At 43.8% G+C, this 17,908-nt stretch overlaps 1 protein-coding gene across 1 annotated transcript in view; it reads left to right on the plus strand.

Moving 5' to 3' along the window:
* Positions 1-13,389: 13,389 nt before the first annotated feature.
* LOC118311478 (neurocan core protein-like) overlaps positions 13,390-17,908 on the plus strand; it is a 36,351-nt gene continuing 31,832 nt past the window's right edge. Inside the window, exon 1 of the mRNA XM_035635388.2 lies at positions 13,390-13,861. The gene's annotated coding sequence lies outside the window, so the exon portion shown is untranslated. The remainder of the gene's footprint in view (positions 13,862-17,908) is intronic.

The raw sequence follows: 17,908 nt of genomic DNA on the forward strand, positions 1-17,908 counted from the left end.
AGGGTCTGTCTCCGTGTAAGGCAGACTGGCAGGACTGACACCTCCGTATAGCAACGTTAATTATGGGCATCTGCTCGGATGGCCCAGTCTGGGGGCCTTCCAGGGTCCTTGGCTGTTGCCATAGGGACCGTGGAGAACCGTTGGTGGTTTGGGGGGCAGACAGAGACCCCGTTATTCTCCTGAGAGGTGGCCAGACATGACCTCCCACGACTCACCCCTTTTGATTTGGGTGGGAAACAGCGAGCAGCCAGCCAGGAGAGAGACGGATCATTTCAAGTTCATTTTGTGGACCATGGACTCAGATCCTGTGAGACGGACAAAAATGGCAGCAAGCCAATACAGTTTTGATTTTGGCGAAAGAATACTGAGTCACCATGCTAGTGCTGGTCACTGTTTCATAAGTCCCACATAGGAATTCATAAAAAATACTTAATGGACTGACTTTTTGATTTGAGATTTTATGTCATTTTTATTCTTTTTTATTCTGTGGTTCAATATTAATCTAATATGGTTGCACACACACAAACACACACACACACACACACACACACACACACACACACACACACACACACACACACACACACACTCACACAGGCACTGAGTGACTGGACTCGCTTTATTCCCACTTTGCATATATTAGTCAGTGTCTGTGTTCTGAAATGCATTGTGGTGTTTTCCCACACCTCCCTATTTGATGTCTCTTTTGTCACTGTGAATAAAAGGAGACTGATGAATGGGAGGTGGTGCAGCTCCATCTGAGGGGGAGAGAGACCCACGAGAGGAGGCAGCTGCAGAGGAAGTGGGTGACCCCTGTTGGTCAACATGGGAACAGCAGCAAAGAGGCTGATCCTGAAGATAGCTGAGGTTCTGAGGTTTAGGTATCCTTTTACATAATGTTTATAATAACTGATTTTACTATATGTTAGCACGTGAATGCCTCTTTCAGATTAACTCGATGATAAAACATTATATTATTGTTTTGTTATGTTAGGAAGTTTAATCTATGACATCTCACCAAACAGTGAAGGCCGTATTTACATTTTTTTATTTAAGTAAAAGTTAAAATGTCACATTTTAGTAGTACTGAATTTAAAAGTAGAAGGCCTTCACCAAAAATGTCACTTAAGAAGTAAAAGTACTAAGTATTTTTAGCACTTTATGTACTCCAGGTATCATAATATTATCATCACTTCAGTCAGTGGAACAATTTTCTTTTTTTTTATTAGAATTGTTACTATTGTGAGATCATTATTATTACAGATGCATTGAGGTGTAAGTAGCATGTCATGCTGTGGTTGAAGGTGGACTTCTTTATACACTTAGTTTTAACTGTATAAAATCTGTGTAGTTGAGTAAAAAGTAGCCTATGGCATTTTACTCTGAAATATAGCAAATTCAATAAATGCACTTTTCAATATTACTTTCCCCCACTGAATAAAAATAGTAAAGTGGATACTGTATATAAGTTAAAATTTCAATATAAAACACAAAACAAACTATCGTTTTGTTCACTGCTATGTTTCATTCAATATATGAACTGACAACCATCATTACTCATGTCACATACTTTCACTAATTATATGTAGAAATTGATCCAGTGGCACTAAACAGAAGGGGGGGGGGGGGGGGGGGGGTGTTCCTTCCCTTTCCTTTGCTTTCTCTAGACTTTGTGATTTTTAATTTGTGGGCTACACGTGTCTTGAATATATTGAGTGTCGTGTCACTTTGACCCCCTCTGTCCTCCCCCTGTGAGGAGCTGCTCTGTTTCGTCATGCGCAATAGAAAAAGGTTTGAATGCTCGTGTGGGATATTGAGCGTCATGTGACAGCAAATATGTCCACTAGATGGCCCTAAAACATCACTGTCTGAGCTGTGGCGCCATCGTCCTGAACTTTTTCTCACCTTTTCTTATCCACCCATGTGAAGTTAAATTGAGTCTCATCTGAGAGATGAAAATAAATTGAAACACTTCTGCTTGGTCAAGAGTGGAAGGTCACAGGATAAGTTTCCACCATCACGAGCTGCCTGCATGGCTTTCATTCCAGAAACTTCTCAAGGTTTATTACACATATTTGATTCAGTCTGCCCGATGTCATCGCGAGGTCCCCCATGTCAGGGGTGTTACAAAAGTTTAAGAGGCCTCGCTCATCACTTTCTGTCCGGCTGTGTAATTTACTGGAATGCCGAGGACAAGGAGCAGCAACTCGGTGCCCTTCGAGAAAGATCCTCCAAACATTTATTAGCACAGAGCAGAAGTGACACCCAGAGCGAAGAAAGGGGGCTGTGGTTGTGAGAAAAACAGTTGCAGTTGCATTGCAGTTATGAGACCATTAGTGGCACAGCGCTGCGGAGTGAGGAGGCAGAGGGTAAAAGGAGACAACCTGGTATCGGTGCTCGGTGAATGTCAGAGTTCAGCTGCAGTTCAGCACAGTTCAGCTCTTCTGAGGCCGCAGAGGTTTCAATTAGATGGACTTTTCTTACCCAGGAGGTTAAAGACCAGGCTCGCACTGTGATCAATGGGACTGTTAGCCAACTGGCCAGGTGTGTGTGTGTGTTCGTTTTTGAAACCCCTACAAATCAATAAAATATGGGAAAGAATAAATGTGTATGTACTGTTCCTCTGTCTTTAAGGTGTCTGAGCATTCAGTCAAGGTCAAAACAGCAGTGTGAAGCATACATGGGCATATCTGCTCCTGAAGGATTTACAGGCCTGTCTGCATAATCCTCACACAATATGTATACAGACAGACAGACAGACAGACAGACACGCAGACAGAAATAAAGGCAGAGGCAAAACAAGCAAACAGCTAACCAGACAGGGACCAGACAGGGACTATCCAGTGAACATATCCTGTGAAGCAAAAGAGTCCAACATTTGCCTCAGGAGTTGGTGGAGACCAAAAGCAGTGACCATTGGGCTTAGGTTTGTGGAAAACGCAGCATCAAATGAATAATAATGTTCCTCTACTGTGCCGCTGGATGTGTAATTGAGCCTGTTTGCATTAATGAACTGAAATGGCTAAACGAAGTAGCAGGTTCAAGGATTCTCACAAATTTCCTGTGACATCAACCTGAATATGCAGCTAGAGCCTGTCCTGGATTGTGTAGCGCTTGCTCCAGGCTTGCAGGTGCCTGGGACGCAGAATGTCAGGGGCCGACGCAAGGATGCTACTGACATACAATTTCTTTGATCATGTTAAATCTTATTAAGAAAGCAGCGGTTTGGTTACAAAAATAAACATACTGCGCCCCAGAGCTGTCAGTTGACACCACGCGTGGGGTACGACGGTACCATTTGATAAACAACTGTGCATCACTCAGCCCAAGTTCAGGATGCAACACTGACTGATGACAAATGTTAAACTGGCTCAGCCGGAGGCCCTTTGCAGTTATTATTAGCTCAAATTATTTTAATGCTGAAAGGTCCAAGGCTTCAGGGGCACGAGGACGACAACAGAGAAAAGAGCAGGAGGAAAAAGTGTGTAATTATTTTTCATAAAAATGGAGTACTCATGCAGAAAAATGGTGACTGTCAGTGTTTTACTTTTACATATGATGTATTTATTACAGCTCCATGAATTTTGAATGTTGCATGTTACTGTTGTAGATGTTTAAAGTTAATCAAATTTGACAACATACAGAGCGTAATCACCATACTGGCGAGACTTGGCCCCGTGCTAACTGGCACTCTATAATAGTCGTGTGACTTCAAGATGCACAATATCTGTAATGGAGTTATGTTCTTTAAAAAGAATATGTTGGATTCACGCTGGGTTAATGTTCTGACAAGCCAACTGTTTTGTAATTAGGAAAAACAAACAGATGGGCATTTTCATTAGAGGCGTTTAATGAGAGAGAGAGTGTGTGTCTGTGCGTGTGTGTGTGCGCACAAACATACGCACACAGAGTTAATGTATGTTTTCAGAGTTAATTTACACATTTGTGTGAAAAATAAAATCTGCAAAACATTGTTTTTAAATCGAGGTGTCTTATTTATTTAACTAACTAAATACTGTGAAATTATCCAATTTATTTCAGCATTATTTCCCCAAGCTCATATGTCTGCTGGGCCTTACAGTTTAGTCTCTAGAACCACGCTGTTATGGCTTCTATTATAATTCCATCTGATTTGCTTTTCACTTCTGGGCTGAGGCCAACACCTGGTCACCTACACAATGAATTACATGCATTTCTGGGCACAGCATGCTGTGTTTGCAGTGAGAGGAAATAGCTACGGCCCATATTTCTCATTTCAGTGGGAAGCAGGAGAGAGAAAGCTGATAAGGGAGGGGGACAGGGCATTGTGAGCGGCTTCCCCTGTTATTAAATATTGTCCTTGAACATAGTGAAGCTGACGAAGAAAGAAAGTGGAGCGTGTTTTTGAGCAACTTGATTGCATAGGGCTGGGAAATTAAAAGAGTGGAAGACTTGCGTGATGAAACTGTGTTAAAACTAGAGTACGGTAGGTTAAGGTGTGAGTCTGCAGGTCTACTTGATCACTCAGTCAGATTCTCCTCAGTGTCAAGGAGGCAGAGTGAGGCAACAAGACTGAAATGCACCGTTATCAGGCCCACTGGGGCACGTTTTACTTGCAGCAATGAAGAAATCAAAGGCTCATCTAGTTGTTTTGTTCCTTCCATCCCTGTGTGGAGCTACGGCAGATTACAGCTGAGTTACAGGACAGAGGAGCACAGCGACGGTGTCTAGGGGAGAATTGAGAAGACTAAGTTAATGTCACGGCTCCTTTTCCTCCGTGTGTGTGTGTGTGTGGCCGTGGCCCTGGCCCTGGCCCTGGCTGGTCAGAGAAAATACACCTCCTCCGAGTTCCAAGGCAGATTGGTATAATGGAAACTATAATGCGTGAATCATTATACTGGTGTTGCAGATTACATCAACAGTCATTGCTTCATGACCATTAAGAAGTAGCATTAGAAAGTAAAAGAAAAGCAGCATCTCATATGGGTGCACGTTGTCTTACTAATCACCTTGTCTACATGTGCGATGCCAAGTCGTGTATTATGTAGCTGCTTTTAATAACTCCTTTTGCAAGTCAAAAATACATTTAACTGTATTTTCTTTCTATACTGCACATTTGATTTGTTTACGGACAAGTTCAAAGGAATACTTCTTCAGCCAGGAAGAAGTGCAGAAAGCTGAAGATGTCCAGGCAGAGTGCAGCAAGATGCAGGAGAGAGACTTTCAGCACAGAATCATGAGACAGGACATGTTCTGAATTGAATGTAGATGTGCAACATTTACTGTCATGAAAAGGCTACGTTTGAGTCCCACTCTCTCTTGTCGTTGATGTAAACAGCTGAATGGTGCATCGGGGCGGTGGGTTTGTGGGGGCTTCAGTAAAAGTCACCACACGCCACTGCTTGAGTCTAAATTTTAGAGGCATGAATTGCAAATCACTTCAGCTGAATTTGTTCAAATTCACTGACTATGTGGTTAGTTCACTTTTTTCCAAAGATAAGCTCTGTTCAAATGTATTTCGTACGGCAGCGAGTGTCCGCATCTGTTCACACTGCTGTGATGTGCGGGGCCGCCCACACGTATGCAGCTGTTATCACATGATGATCGTTTCTGTGTTTTCACTGCCTTTTAAAAAGCTTTCAACAAAGACTGAGCACATTGTCTATTATGGCTGAATTGAGAACAGTGCACTCAATCACCTGTTAGTGACACGCCCCTGCTGAAAGCTCCAGATTTGGTCATTGACAGTAAGTATATTCTGTTAAGTTATTAAGTTATTAAGAATTAAGATTCTGTGTTTGTTTTCTGTACTGCACGCTGTGTCTAAAATTCAGGATATCTACTGCTTCAATTTGAACTACTCTCTTTAAACATCTCTCACTTGAGAGTTCTCCAACTTTATGGAAATGCAATACCGAGTCACAATTCAGTGCCCCTTTTAAAAAGAGGTAAAGGAAACTATTGTTTATCACAACTTTGATTGCATTTTCGCAGCGCTGGCTTTCAGTCCTATCAGTTATTTTAACACTCACCAAAATACCGGCTGAGATCTGGAAATGGTGTAGCTGTGCTAAAATGGGTCCAATGGGCAGTTACATGATCAGAAAGGTTTACATTAGCCAAATGGACCCATAAACTGCCACTTTATTTGTAAGTAAATCTGAAAGTATGTATATCCATAATGTTTCTGGGGAAAAAAAGATGGTTTAGATTTGACTTTTTTTTAACAAATCTGGCAAAATGGGAGCTTTGTTAACTGCCCGACTGATTATTTGACCACTTTGTTGCGCCATTATGTTTTATCTTTGCTGTGTTGCAGCATTCTTAGATCCCTAATTGGTAAAACCAACAGTGTTATCATAACTGATAGACATCATAGCTGAGGCTACAAAAAGAAAGACCAAAGTCAGTGTAGCTTTTCTTTAAAGCAGAGTAAAGAATAATAGATTAGGGTAGTGTTTAAGAAAAGTAGCGTTATTACTGTAACATGGAGAGTTAGTTCCATTACAGTAGAAGAGCATAGAAAAGAGATGTTAAAGCAGAGTTAAGGCAGAGTAGACAGCACAGAGGATTGATTATGTTTTTCTCTTGGAATATCTTTTTAATGTCGTCTTTCTGGGGTGATGCTTGTGAACACAATAAACCTGCACTTGGTGTGTGTGTGTGTATGTGTGTGTGTGTGTGTGTGTGTGTGTGCCGCTCTCTCTCCACATGTGTATAAAGGGTAATGTAATGGCCGAAAAGCTTTGACAACAGAGCTTCCTGCTTTCAAAGCTGTGTGGTTTTTATTTGCTGTTGTGAAGCAAACGACTGCCACAGACACTGAATGAAGGCAGGAGGTGGAGATCGACGCGGGCCGAGTGTGACCTAGACCACAGATGCTGCACAGCAGAGCTCATTAGAGACGCACACACACACACACACACACACACACACACACACACACACACACACACACACACACACACACACACACACACACACACACACACACACACACACACACACACACACACACACACAAACAGGGCATCATTTTAATCATACCTACACTAACCAACCATGCATGAGAATGTACACAGTTACACATAGAAGAGTAGAAACATCATCTAAACACACACACACACACACACACACACACACACACACACACACACACACACACACACACACACACACACACACACACACACACACACACACACACCACAGCTGCTCCTCCACACATGACCTGAATTTTAACTGCCAAGGTAGATCAGTGCTAAATTGAGCATGTAAAAGTTTTTTTTGTTTTTTTCCTAAGCGTGAGTGTGCATATATGTGTGTCCGTGTGTGGGTGTGTTTCTGGGTGGTTGGGGTTGTTAAAGCTGTCATAACAGTCTGAATTAAAAGCGCTCACAGCTGAACTGTAAGACAAGCACAAATGTGAACTGAACATTAGACTCCAAAGATCGAAAAAACTAAAGACAAGCTTGTTCAAAAATAGTCTCATTCTGACCTGAAAGCCTGGAGCTCAAACATTTGTAAGGTCATTTTTGATTTGGGAGTTTGTAGCATTCATTTCTCTCTCTTCCCCCAAAACCCTCTGTTCCCTGGTTTGTTAATAGTCCCCCCTACTGCTGTTGTTGTTCTTGTGATCTTTTGTTTATTCACACATTTTCATGTCATTTTAGTCTGCCAGAACCTCCTTTCTCGTTTAATTTGAAATGACTAATATTTCCCCTCCCTACATTAATATCAAGATAAATTTACTCTTTAAATCTCAGCAACATGCCCCATCTTGTTTGATTAATTCTGTAAAAACAAACAAACAAACATGTCTTTTGTTTTGTTGCTTTGAGCCGCATCTCACAATATTCATCAGCAGATGGAGTTTGCTTGGTTGTCATGGAGATGCCTCAGTTGACATCAGTCCCTGTGTGAATCTCTGAAATCCTCTGGGGATTTGAATTCTTCACATTAAGAAGGAATAATGTTCCTTTACAGGGCTGAGAAAAGTAAAGCAAAGCAAAATAAACCATGTGCTGTTTGAACCCTTTGGATTATCATGATAAGGTAATATTTTTGGTTTACATGTGTGCAAAGATTATAACCTTTTTTGACCAAAGAGAGAACGTGGCATTGGATATTACTGTAACAGCCACCTTGATCTCATAATGACAGCTAATCCATTTTCATGACAACTTGAGCAAACTGTTCAGATCAAGACTGTGAGATGCTGTTGCAAATCAAGAGACTGATTGAAGGGAAGGACGGAACATTACAGGAAATAAATCAGTCTGACGGAGTCCAGACCCTGGTGGTGGTGGCGGAACAAGCACCGCTGAGGATCTGTATGGACGGGATGTGGAGCAGGATCCCTGGTGAGCTCATGGACAGCTGACAGTGAATGGGGAGATGGTGGAGGCGAATCACAACAGTTGATCAACAGCTGACAGCAGCAGACAAAAGGAACAGTAACAAGATGATTGGCTCACAGAGGCCTGAATCAGAGTGACGTGGAAGTTGTGAAGTTAATTGACTGACAGCGGTTGATTGTGTTAGCATGCCAAAATTAGTACTTAATGCAAAATGCAGACAAGACTGATTGGAATGTCATTAGTTTCGCACGGATTTAGTCATAAAATAACAAGCTGGAGAAACTGTTATTACAGCTCATCATGAGTGGGACACGAACGTCAACCTTCATCACAAGCCAGCCAATGGTTATGGAGTCATTTTACTCTAAACTGCAAATGTCAGCCTTGTGGTGGTGTGAAGTCGGGGAATCATCAAAGTCGTTACACCCTTCGGGCACATTGAATATTGGTACTAATCTTCATGGCAATGCATTCAGTAATGCCTGAGCAAGTTCAGTTACGACCAAAGTGGGAGATCGACCGAGCGAGAGACAGACAGGCCGACTCTGCCATTTCAGACGAGGCAAAAGGAAAATTAGGCCAAAGCAAGCCTAGACCACCAGGCCTGTGGTTAGACACACTCCATGGAAGTATTCCATGTAGTTAACATCACGGCCCACCGCGTCTCCCCGACTTCCTCCATGACTGCTGCCGCCCAGATGGCCTTTTGGCTTAGAAGCACTTAAACACAGCGTGGTGGCTAAACCAAGTCTGCGCAACCGCTTCATCAGCACAGAGACAGGAGTTTACAATGTCCAGTTCAGTTTAGACTTCTCTCCACTGGGAGATATCCTGTTTCCCTTCTTTTTATGTGGCTCGGTTACTAGCTCGTTTGATCTCTCCCCATTAACAGCAACACCATAAAAACCAAACCCCTGAAGAATGAGTCTACCCAGGAAATAGTAAGCAAACGCGGGAGCCCCAACACACCGCACATCTCAACAAGCGTGGAGAAATCACGACGCTTCTGAAAACCTCATTATGCTCACCGCTTCCTGCCGAGGGCAGTGTGCGTTACCCGGCACTGTTATTTTGCTTCCGTTAAGATGCTATAATAGCTTTCCAGAAGTCATTTTCGTGTCATCATCCTCATCCGGCCTCCCCTGTGTATTGTGTGTTCTCCATTGTGCTGGGATGGCTGCACCCTTGTTGGAGGGTGATTGGCATTCTTTGTCTGTTTGGCGAGGTGCCTGACATTTCTAAAAGTCACAGCTCACATTATGTGTGTGCATGTGTGTGAGTGCGTGTGTGTGTGTGTGTGTGTGTGTGTGTGTGTGTGTGTGTGCGTACAAGCACTTGTGACTATGTGCAGTGCATGTGCAGTATGTATGGTTTGTAAAGCTTCAATCCAAGCTCAGATATCCACTTTCACTTCCTGCTGTAAAATGTGCATCAATATTCATATTTTACAATATTTTGTCAATACAGCATCTACAGTGCTGCAGCTGTGCAGCTGTAGAGCAAATCAAACAAGGCAAAAGACCAAACATCTTTCTCCTGCGACATCGGTTTTAGTGTGCTGATGATCTCTGGGTGTTCTCACATGTTCAAATGAGCTCCCCGGAGCGCTTCCCCGAGGCCTTTGCAGTAAAACTCTCGGAGTTGCGTTTAGTGCTCCTGCAACTCTTCCCACTCCTCCTCCTGTCTCGTTCTGAGGGAATCGGAGATGCAAAAAGAGCCGGATGAATCTCCCACTTCTCTGCGTGTGTCTGCCTGCGTCAACAAACTTCTGTCTGTAAATGTGCCTGCTTTTAAAATAATGTGTTTGTGTGTGTGTGTGTGTGTGTGTGTTTGTGTGTTTGTGGTTGAGAGAGAGAGAGAGAGAGAGAGAGAGAGAGAGACACTGACTGCAATGTGAATATATATTCTTCTTCATCTCACACATGTATTACAAAACATGCGATTGTGTTTGTATGCCAACAAAACTGAGCCAAGGACTAACGTTTGCAACAGGATTAGAGACCAACCCGAATGCAACTGCGGCATTTATAAACAAAATACGATTAAATATGACTAAAATACAATATGTTCTCTGAGATATCAGACAGTTTGTGTACTCTAAATGTTTCCATTTAAAATGGGGAACGTGTTACTGTGAAACAAAGGCAAATGTGTGAAAAACAACAAGGTGGCGTAGGGAGGTATTTAGGTTGCTGAATGAACAAACATTTGCCTAGAAGATGTTTAGCTGGCTCAGGCCCTGTTGTCGCGTGTAGTGTGCCTCGTCTAGTCACTCAGTTCTGCAGATTTATTTGCTGACAAAATCCAAAAGATTTTTCTGTCAGCCAGACACGCACTTATCTCGTGTTTGCACTAACATCATTGTCGACGCGCTGCTGATTCTGGGCTACAACAGAAAATCCAACATTATCCATGAATCTCTGTAATATTTATGTCAGAAGACCACAAACTGTAAGTCTACACTGTTCATTAACCGTAATGGACTGAATCAATACCAGTTATTGGAAACGGGCACCTTTGTGGACTGGAAACTGTTCGGTGGCACTGACTGCTGATAGACGATCTGGCCTCGGCCTCATTTCCAGAGGATCACTTTCCAGATGAATTTCAACAAGTATCTCTCTCCCAGCCGTCGACCTTGTTTGTCCCCCAGTCAACTCTAAATCCCTCCGTGTTAGAAGTAGAAACACAATGACGTATAAAAAGTGTGTCATATATATTCAGACGTCTCCACGTCCTCTGAGGCGTCTCCATTTTCTGAGTTAATGAAAGAAACTCTTCATGATAGTTTAAACCACTGGTGAGGGTCTCAGCACAGGTTCTGTGCCTTCAGGAGGCTCAAAACTTGGCAGGCTTTGGGTAAAAGCACCACTTAGGCCTATTAATGTTTAATCTCTTAAGATCCACTTTTAACCTTATTTTCCCCAAGTTGCTCTAACTGCTAAACCGGGCACATGGAGAAGGACCTCGAATACATCCACTGTACCTCCAACTTATCCATCACCAATCAGCAGACCAAATTTGTTATGTTTACAGCATGTGTCATTTACCAAAAGATGCAGCCTTAAACGGAAACAGACAACTTTGGGCTTAAACTTGTCATTATGATGTTAAAACTCATTGCACAGTGTAATGGCGATTAAAAATACGACACCATCCGCGATTACAGTGGTGTCCTATAAGCTTAGATTTCACCATGCTATTCTTTTGGTACAATGGAACTGCGTCACCAATTGCGTTACCAAAACAAGGAAGAGAATAGCGTTCTCCCGGTATCCATCCAGTGCTGGAAATGACAGATGGTGGAATAGCTTCATTGATAAAAAACAACTCGACCTCGGTTGAGAAAAAGAATCCCGTTGACGGAGAAACAAAAACAGGTGAAGAAGGAGAGGGATTAAAAAAAAGAAATAAAACAAGAGTGAACCTCGGACGGGCGTTCACTCCGTGGAAAGAGCTCCGGGACTTTAGAGGCTCCAAAAACAACATGTAGTTCGTCTTCTTTCAAGATCAGTAAGCGACACAATCAGCCTACGTATTAATATTACCGGACATTTAAACTTGAGGTTATTTGTTTAAATTTGGACAGTAGTCTGGCTGCTGGCATTGAGTTAGACATGATGCTAACACTGCTATTTAACACTACTACTACAGTGTACCCCTCTTTCTTCTCCTCTGTTATCTCCAAAGTGATGTTGACAACTTTCTCAGGAGCTCTGAGGAAAAGTACCAGCATCCTTTGCAGTGTATCGCTACTGCAGCATCTCTAAAACAGTGGCCAAACAATAATACCACCTGGAACCACTGGGGACACAAAAGATGTCTGTTGCCTCTTTAAGTAAGTTTAAGGTCTGAAAATCATTGTATTCCGTTGCCTGGTAGTATTGTGTACTTAACTCTTCAGTGAAGCTGCATAGTGTTTGAGTGAGTTATTCAAACCCAGCAACGCTGGAACAAAGTTTGGCTGTAGAGCAGGGGTTTTAATAAAAGACCCAGAGGAAGGTCGGTTGGGGTTAAAGTGAGGCTAAAATCAAGGGGTTGCACAAAGCAAAAGAAACCTAAGCATCCTCACTCGCCTGTCTACCAAGAGGAGTGACCTCTTCGATTTGAAGATGCATCTAAAGTTTGAGAGAAACGTTTGACCTTTATTGTCTCGAAACACCAGTTCAATAAAACACCTAAACTCACCGAAGAGACCTCAGACCTGATTCAATGAATTCAACCAGAGGCTCTTTCCTTGAATGAGGATTTCAGTTTAGAGTCATGATTGTCATGATTAGTGGATCGATTAAGATTCCGACACCAGCTCCTGCCTCCACTACAAAGGGAAGATGCATAATTCAAAACCATCTTGAGCACGGAGCAACAGCCTGCAGACCCACAATATGATGAATAGCAAAGAGGGAGTCTGTTGCTCTTCTTCACTTTATCGTTGAGGGAAATCAGTGTAGATGCACCTGTGGTCGGACGGCTTCGGTCAGATCTGCCACCGGCAGCATGCACCCTCTTCGTCCCCCCCTGTCTTCATGATGTGTTCACGAAGCCCGGTCCTTTCCCGTTGTCTGTTGACCCTGCGGCGGTGATGACACGCTGGCTGTCGCCAGGTTGAGGGATGCAGCTGAGGCAGCAGTCAGGTCTGCTCCAATGATGCTCCTGCACAGATTAATCAGAGAGATACGGTGTGGTTCTTTGTTTTGTCTGGGAGAACTGAACAAGTTGTCATGATTCGTATAGGTGTGTGTGTGTGTGTGTGACTGTGTGGAGACAGTGGATGTGACAGGGGGGGGGGGGGGGGGGGGGTACGAGGGGCTTTAGCTGATGGTCAGACTGTAAGCTCATGTATTATCTAATTTTATTCACAGACACCGGATCAACCTTTGAGGTTTATGCAGGAATCGGATTACGGTCATATGAAGTACACCCCCCAACCCCTCTCTCTCTCCCTCTCTCCCTCTCTCCCTTTCACCCCAACCCTCCCCCTCCCACTCACCCCACCGCCCCCGTCTCCCCCTCTTTGAATCGGGGGCGCTGGAAACGTCTGCCTGTCACCGCTTGCCTCTTTGTTCAAAACTGATCTTGCTTCTCTCCCTCGGCGTAGCTGCTGGCGCGGAGGGAGCACCTCGCTGTGCGTGCATGTGTGCGTGAGCATCAATATCGACATCGGTGTGTGAGGACGAACGGCGCAGAGGCTGCCGCTGCTGCTGCTGCTGCTCAGTGAGGAGAGAGGTTCACGCAGAGGAAGGAGTGGAAACTCCAAGACGCGGAGCGCTTGTGCGCACACACACACACACACACGCGCGCGCGCACACACAAACACACAAACACACACACACACACACACACACTGAGCCCGGTCCCGGTCGCCTTCTCCCTCCGCAAAGTGCCGTTTCACCCCCTGCTCCGTCGTGCGCCGGCTCTGCATCCTCCGGGCGCTTTGGAGAGCACCTGCACCGGGGCGCAAGGCTTCCGCTCACATTCCGGAGGACTGCACCATCGGGACGCACCTCGCGCTGTGGGATAAGGTGAGTGGAAGCGACGGAATCCTTTGCTTGGCGAAATCCACCGTTTGGTCAGCGTGTCATATCCGCCAGCCACCGGCTGGAAGCTCCTGAGACCGCTGCAAGACGATTTCAAGTGTTTCAGTGTCTTGGTCACAGAAACGCACTTTTGGCTCAGCGTGACGCAAAAACAAGGGCAAGTCGATCTAGATGCATGTCGGGGGGATTTTAACACAATCCACACGATATCCATGTGCATGAATTGAGTGTAAGTACTAAGTATTTGCTGTGGACCAGTCGGTGCGTTCCTCCCCGCACGGTCGCAGCCTCAGCCTCGCACAAATCGCACCCATTTGGTATATCCTCAATTATTTAAGGTCAGAGCTTTTAATATTGGTCTATATTTACGACCAGTGCGGGGACATGCATAAATCATCCACTCACCAAGTAACCTTGTCTGTGTGTCCTTTACATCTTGTCTTCACGTCAATAAGAACTTTGGGCTTTGGCACGGACACTTCTCCCATTACAGATGCAAATAAGTGAGAGAAATTAAAGGGCAGGAGGGCGCCTTCTATTGAGTGATGCAATTGTGGAAGCAGATCTGAATACTTGAACAGGTGTTTGTGAAATCCATTATGTAAATCAGAGTCTATTGGTGAGCAAACAACATGCTTTGAATATCTGCCAAGATCAGATTTTATACTGAGCCTGCAGCTCCAGAGGCGTCACCTGGGCACGACATTAAAGATGTTGTGATGCATAGAAGCTGGATTATCACTGATCACTGTGTCCGCTGGCTGCTTCAGAGACTATTCCATCTTTCCATTACAGCCCGTCGTTACTGTGTGCCTCGCACAACTAACTTTGCTTTGGTCCCGGTGATATATGATGAGGAATGACTCCAAAAATAGGCAAATGATGGTATAATGAGTGATTGCCATGGTGCCAAGCAGAGGAACAGATCTTTGAGAGTCTCATATTGACGACCGCCTGCTCTGTAAACAAACACTGGCACGCGCACACACACAGTGGAGGAGGAGAACAGTTTGGGTCACCTTGACAAATGAGCTGTATTGTCTGAGAATATGAGAGTCCCTGCAGCCCAATAAAGCCTGTTCTGTTTCTATTCACCGCCCCAGTGTCGACGAGTTCAAGTCTTTTCTTTCCTGGCCTTGTTAGAGCACCCACCACCAGCTGTGTGTGTGTGTGTGTGTCTGCTATAAAGCAGGACAAGGTTAACGTGGCAACGGCAGGCTCGAGTTGGGGAAAGGGGAAATACGTGTCAGATAACGGAGAAGTCGTGTGCGTGTGGGATGAGGAGCGAGGACAACGTTGAGGAATGAGGCTAAGAGACCAAGCTGAAAGTTTACAGCATGCATTTTTCATTCGGCTCAGAATGCCTGTGTGTGTGTGTGTGTGTGTGTGTGCGTGTGTGCGTGTGTGTCGTTTGGAAGGGCATGTGGGCATCCATGTGTCCCGGCACGCATACAGTATAGTTGTGTGTATGCTTGTTTATTCATCTGTGTAAGTAGATGACTGCACTTTTCCAAGCAGAGGAACCAGGGAGCGAGTTGTGGGGAACAAAGGGGTCTGATTCTAAAATAGAGTACGAGCTCGGTTCAGCTACCTCGCTGTCTGTAGCTGCACACTTTGCACTCAATCAGCCTTGGTATTGTTTATCACGTCTGGCTGTGAGCCGCGTGCAATTCGAGGAGTCATTTTGCATCAGTGGAAAATGGGAAAGGAGTCATGTGAGGCCCTTCCAAATAGATAGAATTTCTGTAGAAGAGGAAATATTGGTCGAATAATCATTTAGTCAATCGACAGAAAAACACTTGGCAGCAACCTAAAGAAATCGTTCAAGCAAAACTGCTAAACATTCCCTTGTTCCAGTCTAAATTGTGAGGATTTGTCGTTTAACTTTGTCGGTTACAATAGTGAAAGGAGAAAATAATCTGCAGATTCATCTACAAGGAAGATTAAAGCAGAAATAACTAGCCGATGAATCGCAAAAGAAAAATTGCAGAAATGCTAAACATTTCCTTGTTCCAGCCTGGATGAGGTTTTTCGGAATTTTACGAACCAAACCAATAAAAGGAGAAAATAATCTACATACTTATCAATAAGGAAGATTCGAGCACAAAACAATTAACTGATTAATTAATTTACAGCAAATTAAGTAACTAAGTAGTAAATTCATTAGCAACTCTTTGAGTATAAAATTAACGATTTACATCAAATGTGTGCTGTCAGCCCTCATATTTTAAGATTTGCTGTTTATTTCTGTTTCATCATTGCCAGTTGAAGATCTCTGTAATTTGGACTGTTGGTCGAACAAAGTAAAAAAACAAACATTTGTAGATTAATCAATCATGAAAATAACCATTAGGGGCGGCATTATAATATAACAGCCGTTTTTCAGAATGAAATGCATCAGAGAGGACAGTTTAGCCCTGCTTACTGGTATGAATGCATCTCGAGAGCCTTGCTAAATGTGTATTCTCGGCCAGGGTTTGATATTGGCCTCCATGGTATAAAAGTGCCCATTCTAATATGACACTTAGGGGATTATGGAGTGAATTCCCCCCATATGCAGTGCTAATAGCGAACAGAATGGAACTATATAAATGTAAATCAGTACCAGCACTCGATTATAGAGGCCCAGGTACTGTATGATCAAAATGGGCTTCACTTCTGAGGGAGCCACGGGCTTGTAGCTTTGTGGTGAAGTTGCCCTGAAAATGTGTTGATTTAGTTTGGATCAGAGTCTTTTGTTGCACAACACGGTAAATACATTAATTTACAGTCCTTCTTCTATTTTGTTCTAACTTGAATTCATAAACAGCAGATCCAACTGGGCACTAGACTAAACTAAAGTGCAGATTTTATGATCTCTTTGAACTCATCTGTTGTCACCTGTTTACAGCCAGAAGGGGGATAGCCTTTAGACTAACAATGGCTTCACAGAGAAAGGAGCAAAAACAGCCCATGTTTTCAGCACTGGACAGCTCTCAAATCTCCGAGCCACCGACATTTGTCAAATGGGAAAGGAGCAGTGAACAGTTTGTGTGTTGAGTTGCCTGGTTTGGATGTAATGTCGCTCTCCAACTGTCTCCCTGGAATATTGAAACCCTTTTTGTAAAGCGGGCACCCGGCCACCAAACACCCCAAAAGGGATTGGACAAACCAATCCATCAATCACCTTCGGTTTTCAGCATGGGCGGGACTAAAGCAGCCCACCGGGCCAATCGTCACAAGCGTAGATGAGACCACAGCTGAACAGCTCTCCCACACAAAGAGAGAAAGGTCCCTCTCTTTGTCTTTGGCCGGGGGGCTTTCCCCTAAGTGCTGACTGGTGGACGACAAATGTTTGGCTTTACAGCTGGATGAGAAGAAGCTCTTTGAGGCAGCACACAAGTTTTTATCCGCCTCTGCAATGTAGTGAAGATTGGAATGATTAGTCACTTTCAAAGAGATTGTTAACATTTACTGCTGTTGTGTTACATTTGAAATCTTGTCACACACTGTCTGAAATATCTAATGTCAGCGATTGTTTCCTGTTTATGTTAACCGCTGATGTGAGAATGTGGAGACTTTGGCGCTAGTGAGTTACACTTGAAGGACAGGGCTCTCTCATTTTTTCTGTCCTTACTAAGTCGATAGCCCACAGACTCAGCGCATCATTAAAGAAGAGAAATTCTTGGAGGACGTCCCAACGGCGTGTCCATATTTGTGTCTATTATTAAATGCTGTGGGTGAAAATATGGCCTCACTGTGGCCTTTATGGCAGCTCTGATGGTCCAAGACAAACTGCTAGAGTGTGTGTGTGTGTGTGTGTGTATAGCTGTGGAATTGATATACTCAGACGAATGCTGCGTCTCACACACCTGATCCTTTATTGGCTTTGTTACCAAGAGCCATCCCTCCAAACCTTCACCTTTGACCTCTGGTTTCATTTAGACACAGCTGGTGTAGTGGTCACTAAGGCAGCACACTGACAGCCCCTAGGTACATCCATTTGACCCCTGATCCTAAAATCATTATCCCCCTCAATATTGCTTTTTAACT

This window comes from Scophthalmus maximus, chromosome 5, assembly GCF_022379125.1.
Source record: "Scophthalmus maximus strain ysfricsl-2021 chromosome 5, ASM2237912v1, whole genome shotgun sequence".
Taxonomy (NCBI): Eukaryota; Metazoa; Chordata; class Actinopteri; order Pleuronectiformes; family Scophthalmidae; genus Scophthalmus; species Scophthalmus maximus.